General features: G+C 33.4%; 1 non-coding gene across 1 annotated transcript; it reads right to left on the bottom strand.

The window, feature by feature from the left end:
* Window positions 1-920: 920 nt before the first annotated feature.
* Window positions 921-1028, bottom strand: LOC131822884 (U6 spliceosomal RNA). Its single transcript, XR_009350366.1, has one exon. It is a non-coding gene; the product is annotated as a U6 spliceosomal RNA (small nuclear RNA).
* Between the last annotated feature and the right edge of the window lie 9751 nt (window positions 1029-10779).

The following is a 10779-nucleotide window of genomic DNA, read 5'->3' as shown; positions in this document are numbered from 1 at the left end:
AAGAAGTATACAACCACCAATTGGTGTTATATTTCCACCTCACTTATCATTTTGATTTAATCATAATATATCAAAAATAAATTATGGAAAATAAGTCATACCAGTTATATGGAAAGAAAATATCTGTATTATCTTATAAAAGACATATTATGTCCATACTATACCATGGCATTTATTGGTGTCATTTTCATGGTGGACATTGTCATGACATGGTATGGAACATAGGATTTTCTCAGAGTATTTTATTTTGCTTTCAATGAGATATATGATTTTTATGTATGCTATGATAAGCTGGCTGTAATAATTAGCCCTAATTACAGATCAACTTGGGCAAATTCCATCACCGGTAATTTAGATAGAGCAAATAGGAAGAAATCGTTAAGTTTATTAGCACCAAGATCATTTCCAGGGTACACGAAATGAATAGGAACATACTTAGAAGAAATCGTGTCAGTTTATCATTTTTAATTATTTTTTATTCTCGAATGCTTTCTGCTAGGCAAAACAAGACTTTATTGAAACTCCATTGTAAAATTTGAGGTTCTTATTTTCAATATTGTATTTAGATAATAAAAGCTACATTGTAACTTTTTTCATGATTTTGTCATTACAACTGTAAAGTTACATTTTAACATTTCTTTTAATGTTTACTCTTTGCACCTTAATATCAATATTGACATTAATTTTGGATTTCTATTTTTCTTGTAAAGAATGTATGTGTTATATATTAACTCTAGGCAATGTTTTATAATATTGTCAAAGTATGCAACGTTGATACACAATTGCTCCAGTCACAGGCACAGTCTAAATTCTGGGGCAATTCCAAAAAAGTAGGAAAAGTGCATTTCTTATTTGGTCCTGCAGAAACTGCCTTGTGTGATCTGTTTATATCTAGAAAGTTTCTATTATTAAGGCAATTAAAAAGCATGTGGAACATTTCACAAATTGTGTGTCATCCTTGTGCAGGGTCCATACTAGTATTCTCTGTATTGTTCCAATTTTAGTATTTGTGCTACCAAAGTGAGTACTATTTTGGCAACTTTTTGTAAAGAAGATAAAAACAATAGCAAAATTTTCATTATTGCTCACTCAAGGATCACATAAGAATTTTTGCCTGATTTGAGCTCCCTATATAATGTAAACACCAACTTTATTTACCTTGGCTAAGTGACTAAAACTGAGGATATTAGAGTGTCCTATATTTCAAATGCAGATGTGTAAACTTGAACCTCCTCTTAAGCAAGCACTCATTTATCAGTTATATGTTGCAAAAATGTGAACATATTCTAGGATTTATTCAAATTTTAAAATCAGATATATTGGTGACAGAGTAGAAGGGTGAAAATGCATATTCTGAAAGGTTTGGGGATAATATTGAGACAGCATTTACAGCAAATATAAAATGCATTTAAAATTGCATTTTTTGGGGTGCTTGGGTGGCTCAGTAGTTAAGCATCTGTCTTCAGCTTAGGTCATGATTCCAAGATCCTGGGATCAAGCCCCACATCAGGCTCCCTGCTCCATGGGAAGCCTGCTTCTCCCGCTCCCACTTCCTGTTTGTGTTTCCTCTCTTGCTCTATCTCTGTCAAATAAATAAATAAAATCTTAAAAATAAATAAATAAAATAAAATTACATTCTTTTTAAATATCAAGAGTCTTATCTCCTGCCTCATATTATGTATGTATTAATAATTGTATTAAGTAATGAAAACACCCCAAAAAACTTTTCCCCTAAAAAAACCTAACAACCTATTCCAAAAAAGGATATATAGTAAGGACATTTGGCTTTGCCAGCCACATGATTTCTCATAACTAGAGGGAGAAATATCCAGTTGATATGTTAACAGATGAGCATGGTTTTATTTCAGTAAAAATTTCTTTACAAAGTAATAGGTCATAGTCAGATCTGTTCTTATATTCCACATCCAAGCTTTCTTTTACTGCTCCTTCCAACATACTCCCAATTTCCTGTTTCTCAAAGTAAGGAAATTTTAGCGCATGCTTCAGAATCAGAGCTGTTTGTTAAAAAACCTAGACTGCTGATTTAGAACTTTCTGTTCCCAGCCTCAGGATCTACATTTAAGGGGGTTCCTCCAGGAGATATTTTTTTTTTTTAAGATTTTATTTATTTGGGGGTGGGAGGTGAGAAAGGGAGGAGGGAGAGGGTCCCAAACAGACTCTGCACTGAGCACAGAGCTGATGTAGTTCTGGATCTCACCTCCTTGAGATCACAACCTAAGCCAAAACCAAGAGTCAAAAGCTCAACTGACTCTGCCACCAGTGCGAGTTGTATCTTAAAGTCATGTTTATGGATATCTGCTGTCGGAAAAGAAGATGCCTGTCCTATTCATTGGGAGTTTTTCTACCTCTAAGTAATGTTATAGTTTCCTAAAGTTGTAGCCAAATTATAAAAAAACCTAGGTGTCTATTCCCTGATGAATGGATAAAGACAATGTGAATTTTATTACTTAATTTGTTAAGAAAGAGTGAGTTTTTCATTATGATTTGGTTGTATCAAAATCCCCATTTCTAACTTAAAATTAATTTCATGCATTATTATTTTATTTTCTTGTTATAATGTGCTTACAGTATATATATATGATAAATGTATATATTTATATATATTTATATAATATATATATATATATATATAAAATCTTCCCAAGATAACCAGGTTTTTTCCTTGAAATAATATTTGCATAAATTTTAATATTTCTCTTTCTGCTTTTTGTTTGCTTGCATTTGTTTTGTATATCATGGTCCATTCCATTATTTTCAACTATTTATGATATTTAGTATTAAGTCATCACTCATGTCTAGTTTGTCTGTATTTGGTTTACTTACACAATTTGCACATTTTGTCATTTAAGTTGTGGATTTTATTCACTTGTGTCTAATTTATTTATAAATAAGTTCAGCTTCATTCTTTTAATCTTTAGTTTTTCACTTTTTTGTAGTTTCCTTTTTAATATATTAGACATTTATTAATTAAATGTTTTAGTTCATTGTATCTATTGCTCTATTTTATCTGATGATATTTTCTATAATATTTGTTACTCATAAATAGTTATTAATTTTATGTCATCATAAATTTCTTTCATAATTATTAAATAATTCCATTACAAAAAAAAAGAAAGGAGAATGAGAGTTATAAATGTATGTATATATATATGTGTATATACACATATATATATGACAAATATAAGATTTAGATCGTAAATATACTTTGACTTATATAATAAATTTTTAGTATCTTAATGCTGTTCTATGCTACCAAGAAGATCAGTCTTATAATTCTAAGTAAAGTGTTACAGTTGATAAAAACAAAACAAGAAAATACTTCTGAGCTGGAATCTTGGAGAGGATTGGCCAGAGAATATTCAGGCTCTGAGGGACAGATCCTTAGGGGAACAGAGAATATTCAGGCTCTGAGGGACAGATCCTTAGGGGAAAATTGCCCTTGGTCTGAGGCTTCCCTAATAACCTCAAACCTATCTCTCTGTCTCTCACTTTCTTTCTTTATTTCAGCAGTTTCAATAGGTTCCTTGGCCAGTGTGGATTCTAATGCAGGGCTTGAACTCACACTCTAAAATCAGAACCTGAGCTGAGATCAAGAGTCAGTGCTTTACTGACCTAACCACTCAGGTACCTCACCAATAATTTCTTTTTGGAATCATACTCTTCTACTTTTTTTAATTGCCTCATATTTATTTATTTATTTATTTAATATATAGTGTATTATTTACTTCAGAGGTAGGCTACAGGTCTGTGACTCAACAGTCTGGAATCATACTCTTAAATCCAACTATAGTTTCCTCACTCTCTCAATATGAATATGAAGCAAACATCTTTTATATTGGGTGAACTGTGTTTTTTTGTAAGTTTAAATAAATTGAGTATTTTTTAAGAGATAAAACATCCATAAAGAGTCATAATCAAATAGAAAATACTACCATTATATGAGCTGTCAGCTATATCCATCAGTAAAAGAAGAATTTCCAGTTCATAAATAATTTTACCTGTGACATAGATAAGAGAATAAGAGATGGGCTATTAGTACTAATGTCTTTTCTTTATTTTCAAGACACTTTGAAAAATAGATGTCTTTTTAATTTTTAAAAACTTTTGTGCCTATTTTTCATAGTGCAAGATTTTGTGAAAATTTTGGGAAAAAATTATCCAAATCCTAAAAATAAAGCAAAAAGTTGGGTGATATAATATTATATAGTGCCTAAGGTGTACCTAAGGATTTTCTAGGGGAATGCTTTTATTTGATTCACTGTTTACTACTGCTTGTAGCTTCCAGACTTAGTGAACTTACGTGTTAACACAGAGTTTTACAGATCAAAATGCGAATAACTTATGTCTAGTTGAAAAGATATCTCTAATTGTTAAGGATTGTTTCTCAGCAGAAAATTGGTCCATTTTGGAATTAATCCAACAATAATATCTTAACTTGCCATACTAAAGATTTTATAAACATCTAAACAAATGTTCTTTGAATCAGCCTTAACAGTTTACTTTTTTCCTTATTATCTCTTTAAGAATAGAATATTTGAGAAGTGGAATTTTGTATTTTAAAAATGTTATTATATTATATTGTATTATATTATATTATATTATATTATATTATATTATTAAAATTGTATTTTAGCAATTTTGATAGCTCAACCAAGAAGCCAATATGGACAAACCTGGCAAATCCAATCAAACAAATCAAACTATGCTGTTTGCCTAATTAACCTGAACCTTTTAAAAACCTTAGATTTGTTTACTCATAAAATAAGCTAAGGTATACCCACTTAAGATTCTCTAAGTGAAATAAGGCAAGCAGAGAAAGTCAATTATCATATGGTTTCACTTACTGGTGGAGCCTAAAGAATAACATGGAAGACATTAGGAGAAGGAAAGGAAAAGTGAGTTGGGAGAAGTCAGATAGGAGTCAAAAGATGAGAGACTGTGGATTCTGGGAAACAAACTGAGGGTTTGGGAGGCAAGGGAGGTGGGGGGATTGATGACCGTTGTGGTGGGTATTAAGGAGAGCACATATTACTGCATGGAGTACTGGGTGTGGTGCATAAACAATGAATCTTGGAAAATGAAAAAATAGAATAAATTTAAGATGTAAAAAATCTATGAATATAAAAATCAGAAATTTCTAATAAGCTATGGTGAATTATATTTTTATAAGAAAATGTGCTATTTTGTAAATTTGAACATCATTTAGATAACTTAGATGATAGAACTTATTTATTATATCAGATTAATTAATGGATAACCATTGGTTTGCTAATATAAGTCCATTTCTAAGTGAAATGGAATATGTAACATTGATTACTAAGCATGATTTTAATTTTACATATTTTGCTTCTTAAATTTATGTTATATTTGGGGTCATATTTATTTATATGTTAATTTTTGCCAATATTAAATGGTGAAGATGGAATGTGAATAGTTGTAAAAATAGTGTTTTTATTGATGAGTTTTGTTTCTGGTAAAATTATTGTGTCTGTGGCAGTCAGTATACAATTATCACTCAGTTTTCTAAGTAAGTATAAACTATTTACTTTGTTACAATTACAATTACTTTCTTAAAATTTCAACCTTTTGGATTAGTGTGCAATAGGTAATAAGATAAATTTTTGTTGTTTTCTAGATAAAGCAGAATTCTTTTGTCCTGAAATACAGTGGAATCTTTTCCAGAATTAAAAGAGCACAATGAAAGACAAATTCTGAGTATGTGTAGCAATTTAAAGGGAAGGCATTTTAAATTTTGAAAATTATGCTTTATAGGATATTCAGGTAGTCTAAAAGTAATTGCAAAGGGTGTCTTTACATAACTCAGAAATCAACCTGAAACATTTTGGGAGACAAAATTCAAGCTCTAGCTCCTTGAAATGGAATGACTTTATGTTCACAAAAACAATCTAGATCCACCAGTATACACCAAGAGAAGTTTAAACAACTGAAGAAGAAAACATGAAAAATGTGAAGAGTTGAAGACAATAGCACCTACCCAAACTAAAGCATAGAGGAAAAAAAAAAAAAAGGTAAAACAAACAAAAAATTTAAAAAAAAATAGCTTCAGAGAACTGTGAGATATAAAGTTGATAGATACTCATGTAATTACTGTCCAAAAAGCAGACAGAGAAAGAGAGAGAGAGGGGGAAGAATATTTAATAACATACTTGATGTTTTTGCCCCCAATTTAATGAGAATTCTAGAACCATAGAACCAATTGGCTAAAATAAAGTCAAGCAGGATAATCATAGATACAAGCACACTGAAGTGTATGTTAATTAAATTGCTGAAATCAGTGAAACAACACTTATACTCAGCCAGAAAAAAAGAAAAAGGCATGAGAACATATAGAACAGATAATAGGGATGTCATACTTCTCATTGGAAACTGTAAAACTGAAGACAATGGGAGGGAAAAAAAATCAGCCTCAAATTCTATATACATTAAAAATATTCTCCGTAAACAAATGCAAAACCAGGTTGATTTCTAACTTACTTATCTAAAATAATTTATTTCTAGCTGACCTGTACCCAAGAATCTTAAAGGAACTCTGTCACAAGGAAGGAAAATTATGTTAGATAGAAAAGTGAGCTACAAAAGAAATAAAGAAACAGGAAATACAGTTTTTTGGGGAGGTGAGGTAGAGTTTTTTAAGGACATAACACAATAATTGATTAGCAAAACAAAAGGTAATGAGAATATTTTATAATTTTATAAAATACGCAGAAGATACCTAATCATAGTACCTGAAATAAAAAAAAATTGATGCATATTCTTATAGACTTTAAAATTCTATGTGAAATAATAACCCTTATAGAAAGTAACAAGTTAAAGATGCATAATGTAACCCCAGAGCAAACAAAAAAGCAAGGGCTGAAATACCAAGATTAGAAACTCAATGGAATACCAGTAATGTAATATTCATCAAAAAGAAGAAACGATAGGACACCTGGGTGGCTCAGTCAGTTAAGCCTCTGCCTCTTGGTCATGATCTCAGTATCATCAAATCAAACCCCACGTCCATCTCTGTGCTCACTGGAGAGTTTGCTTGGGATTCTTGGGATTCTTTTCCTTCCCCTCCCCTTACTAGCTCTCTCTCTCTGTCTCTCTCTCTCAAATAAATGAATAAATCTTTTTTTTTTTTAATACAGAAAATCTGAACTGTCATGTCTCCAAAGAAGATATGTGGATGGCCAATAGACTCATGAAAAAATGATCAACATCACTAATCAGGAAAATGCAAGTCAAAACCACAGTGAGATTTCACCTCACATCTATCAGAATAATAAGGGTCGGCAAGGATGCAGAGATAAAGGAACCCCTGTACATTGTTGGTAGAAATATGAATTTGTACACCCATTGTGGAAAGACATATAGAGTTTGCTCAAATAATTAAAAATTGAAATACCATATGATTTAATAATTCTACTACTGGGTATTTACACAAAGAATATGAAAACACTAATTCAAAAAGATATGCACCACTATATTCATTGGAGCATTACTTGTAATAGCCAAGATATCAAAGCAACTTAAGTGTCCATCAATTGATGAATAGATTAGGAAGAAGTGATATAAATATATGATGGAATATTATGCAGCCATAAAAAATGAGACTGTGTCATTTGAGATATGGATCAACCTAGAAGGTATTATGCTAAGTGAAATAAGTCAAACTGAGAAAGACAAATGCCATATGATTTCCCTCATAAATGGAACCTAAAAAATAAAACAAATGTATAAACAAAAATCATAATCACATCTATGAATACAGAAACCAAACTGATGGTTGCCAAAGGGAAGTGGTGGGGGAGAATAATGGGCAAAATGGGTGAGGAATCATACTTTAAATTTATAGATATACTGATTAAAAATAAAATGATAAAAAAAGTACGTATCATGGGAGCACTAATTATACCAAATGATACACGGTATGATTTTGTGCCAGAAAAGTTTCAAAATACATGAAGCAAAAAGGGACTGAACTGAATGTAAAAGAAAAAAATCTATAATTATAGTTTTAAATTTCAATTCTCTTTTCTCATAATGGTACAATAAGTCGGCAGAAAATCAATGAGGATGGAAAATACTAGTATAATACAATTGAACATACTAGCTTAAATGGCATTTATATAGCACTCTACTCAAAAACGATGAAATACATGTTTTTTCCAAGTGCACATATAATATTCACTGAGACTGACTATGTCAGATTAAAAAATATCTCAAAAATTAAAAAGAACTGGTGGGGAGGAGTCAAGATGGTGGAGAAGTAGCAGGCTGAGACTACTTCAGCTAGCAGGAGATCAGCTAGATAGCTTATCTAAAGATTGCAAACACCTACAAATCCATTGGCAGATCAAAGAGAAGAAGAACAGCAATTCTAGAAACAGAAAAATAATCACTTTCTGAAAGGTAGGATTGGTGGAGAAGTGAATCCAAAGAGACGGGAAGATAGATCCCAGGGGGAGGGGCCATCTCCAAGCAAGCGACAGAGCAACGGAGCACAAAATCAGGACTTTTAAAAGTCTGTTCTGCTGAGGGACATCACTCCAGAGGCTAAACCAGGGTGAAGCCCATGTGGGGTCAACGTGGCCTCAGGTCCCGGAGGGTCACAGAAGGATTGGGGGTGTCTGAGTGTCGCAGAGCTTACAGGTATTAGAACAGGGAAACCGGTTACAGAGACAGAGCCAACAGTGAGCTCACAGCTTGGGGTTACCTTGAACCGGTCGCAGTTTCAGTGAGCTCGGAGTGCTGCTGAAGGTCAGGCAGACGGGAGTTACTGGGTGCTGTCTCTGAGGGCACACTGAGGAGTGGGGTCCCGGGCTCTCAGCTCCTCTGGGCGGAGACCAGGAGGCCGCCATTTGTATTCCTGTCCTCCAGAACTCTATGGAAAGCGCTCAGGGAACAAAAGCTCCTGAAAGCAAACCCGAGCACATTACTCAGCCCAGCCCGTGGTAAGGGTGGTGCAACTCCGCCTGGGACAAAGACACTTGAGAATCACTACAACAGGTTCCTCCCCCAGAAGGTTAACAAGAAATCCAGCCAAGACCAAGTTCACCTACCAAGAAGTGCAGTTTCAATACCAAGGAGAGCAGCAGAATTCCAGAGGAGGAGAAAGCAAAGCACAAAACTCATGGCTTTCTCGCTATGATTCTTTAGTCTTGCAGTTAACTTATTCTTTTTTCTTTTTCTTTTTTTTTCTGTTATTCTGCTAAATTTTTAAAAATATACCCTTTTCTTAACGTTTTTTAACTAGTTTATCTAATATATATATTTATTTATTTTTATACTTTTCTTTATTCATTTCCTTTTTTAATTTTTTTTTCTTTCTTTTTTTCTGACTTCTTTTTATTGCCTTTACCCCCCCTCACGATTTGGGATCTCATCTGATTTGGTTGAAGCATATTTTCCTGGGGTCATTGCCACCCTTTTAGAATTTTACTTGCTCCTTCATATATTATTATCTGGACAAAATGGCAAGGTGGAAGAATTCACCACAAAAAAAGGAACAAGAGGCAGTACTGAAGGCTAGGGACCTAATCAATACAGACATTAGTAATATGTCAGATCTAGAGTCCAGAATGACAATTCTCAAGGTTCTAGCCGGCTCGAAAAAGGCATGGAAGATATTAGAGAAACCCTTTCGAGAGATATAAAAGCCCTTTCTGGAGAAATAAAAGAACTAAAATCTAACCAAGTTGAAATCAAAAAAGCTATTAATGAGGTGCAATAAAAAATGGAGGCTCTCACTGCTAGGATAAATGAGGCAGAAGAAAGAATTAGTGATATAGAAGACCAAATGACAGAGAATAAAGAAACTGAGCAAAAGAGGGACAAACAGCTACTGGACCATGAGGGGAGAATTCGAGAGATAAGTGACACCATAAGATGAAACAACATTAGAATAATTGGGATTCCAGAAGAAGAAGAAAGAGAGAGGGGAGCAGAAGGTATACTGGAGAGGATTATTGGGGAGAATTTCCCCAATATGGCAAAGGGAACGAGCATCAAAATTCAGGAGGTTCAGAGAACGCCCCTCAAAATCAATAAGAATAGGCCCACACCCCGTCACCTAATAGTAAAATTTACAGGTCTCAGTGACAAAGAGAAAATCCTGAAAGCAGCCCGGGAAAAGAAGTCTGTAACATACAATGGTAAAAATATTAGATTGGCAGCTGACTTATCCACAGAGACCTGGCAGGCCAGAAAGAGCTGGCATGATATTTTCAGAGCACTAAACGAGAAAAACATGCAGCCAAGAATACTATATCCAGCGAGGCTATCATTGAAAATAGAAGGTGAGATTAAAAGCTCCCATGACAAACAAAAACTGAAAGAATTTGCAAACACCAAACCAGCTCTACAGGAAATATTGAAAGGGGTCCTCTAAGCAAAGAGAGAGCCTACAAGTGGTAGATCAGAAAGGAACAGAGACCATATACAGTAACAGTCACCTTACAGGCAATACAATGACACTAAATTCATATCTCTCAATAGTTACCCTGAATGTTAATGGGCTAAATGCCCCTGTCAAAAAACACGGGGTATCAGAATGGCTAAAAAAAAAAAAAAACCCATCTATATGTTGCCTCCAAGAAACTCATTTTAAACCCGAAGACACCTCCAGATTTAAAGTGAGGGGGAGGAAAAGAAATTACCATGCAAATGGACATCAGAAGAAAGCAGGAGTGGTAATCCTTATATCAGATCAATTAGATTTTTAGCCAAAGACTATAATAAGAGATGAGGAAGGAC

The sequence above is a fragment of the Mustela lutreola genome, chromosome 1, assembly GCF_030435805.1.
Source record: "Mustela lutreola isolate mMusLut2 chromosome 1, mMusLut2.pri, whole genome shotgun sequence".
Classification (NCBI taxonomy): domain Eukaryota; kingdom Metazoa; phylum Chordata; class Mammalia; order Carnivora; family Mustelidae; genus Mustela; species Mustela lutreola.
Note: the sequence above shows the minus strand (reverse complement) of the source record. Positions and strands in the feature narration are given on the sequence as shown.